This window comes from Poecilia formosa, unplaced genomic scaffold (genome assembly GCF_000485575.1).
Source record: "Poecilia formosa unplaced genomic scaffold, Poecilia_formosa-5.1.2 Scaffold315, whole genome shotgun sequence".
NCBI classification, from domain to species: Eukaryota; Metazoa; Chordata; class Actinopteri; order Cyprinodontiformes; family Poeciliidae; genus Poecilia; species Poecilia formosa.
This window is the reverse complement of record NW_006800254.1, coordinates 5,532-6,697: the sequence shown is the minus strand read 5'-3', so window position 1 is coordinate 6,697 and position 1,166 is coordinate 5,532. Positions and strand designations below refer to the sequence as shown.

General features: G+C 46.1%; 1 protein-coding gene across 1 annotated transcript in view; it reads right to left on the bottom strand.

The window, feature by feature from the left end:
• Positions 1-1,166, bottom strand: part of LOC103152546 (E3 ubiquitin/ISG15 ligase TRIM25) — an 11,441-nt gene that overhangs the window by 6,453 nt on the left and 3,822 nt on the right. The gene's annotated exons all lie outside the window — the stretch shown is intronic.

The following is a 1,166-nucleotide window of genomic DNA, read 5'->3' as shown; positions in this document are numbered from 1 at the left end:
CATATGGGGATATCCAAATGCAAGCTGAGGGCTCAGCAATCTGTGTGGTGATTAGGCCTGAGTGCCCAAATCACAAAAGTTGTGGGCCAGTGCGAGACATGTATGAAGTACCAACAGCTACACCCAGAGCCAATGATCCCCTCAGAGCTGCCTAAGTGGCCTTGGCAGAAAATTGGGGCAGATATGTTTTACTGGGAAAATGACTCGTATTTACTGGTAGTAGACTACTATTCAAGATACATTGAAATAATGAAGACATCTATATAACTACATCAGCAGGAATTATTACTGGCTTGAAATCTATTTTTGTTAGACATGGGGTGCCTGAAATACTGATAACAGTTAATGGACCTCATTTTTCCTCTAGCTCTTTCTCCTCTTTTGCCACAGACTATGACTTTAGACATGTCACCAGTAGTCCATACTTCGCTCAGAGTAACGGGGAGGCAGAGAGGGCCGTGAAAACGGTGAAAAGCCTCTTGAAGAAGAACACCGAGCCATACAAGGCCCTGTTGGCATACCGGGTCATGCCACTGAATCAAGGCCCTTCATCGGCTGAGCTCCTGATGGGCAGAAGGTTGCGCTCACCCTTGCCACTCTCACCCAGTCAACTTAAACCACAGTGGCCAAACCAAAAGAAAGTTGCAGACAAGGACAAAGAGTTAAAACAGGCACAGACACTGGCCTACAACAAAAGACATAGAGCTGGGGTCAGTCCAGAGCTAAAAGCAGGTCAGCGCGTCTGGATTACAAACACCCAGGAGACAGCTACGGTGCTGAGAGGAGCAGACACTCCTTGTTCCTATGTCGTGGAGACCGATTCAGAGGTGGTGAGGAGAAACAAGGCACATCTCAGACCCTTACCAGACATTCATAGCCCTACAGAGAATGTGGGGGACACAAAACAGACAGCAGCACCAGACATTCAAAGCCCTACAGAGAATGTGGGGGACACAGAACAGACAGAAACACCAGAAGTGAGGGTGGCGGAGAATGTGAAAAGGGTTCATCCAAGGAGGGAGGTGAAGGCACAAGCATGGCTCAAAGATTATGTCCAATAATGCAGAATATTTAAAACCTGTTTCAAATGTTATTGTTATTATGTGTGTTATTTTCAGTATTCAGTATTTTCAGTGATCTGTAAGTGTCAGACAGACTGTATGCTG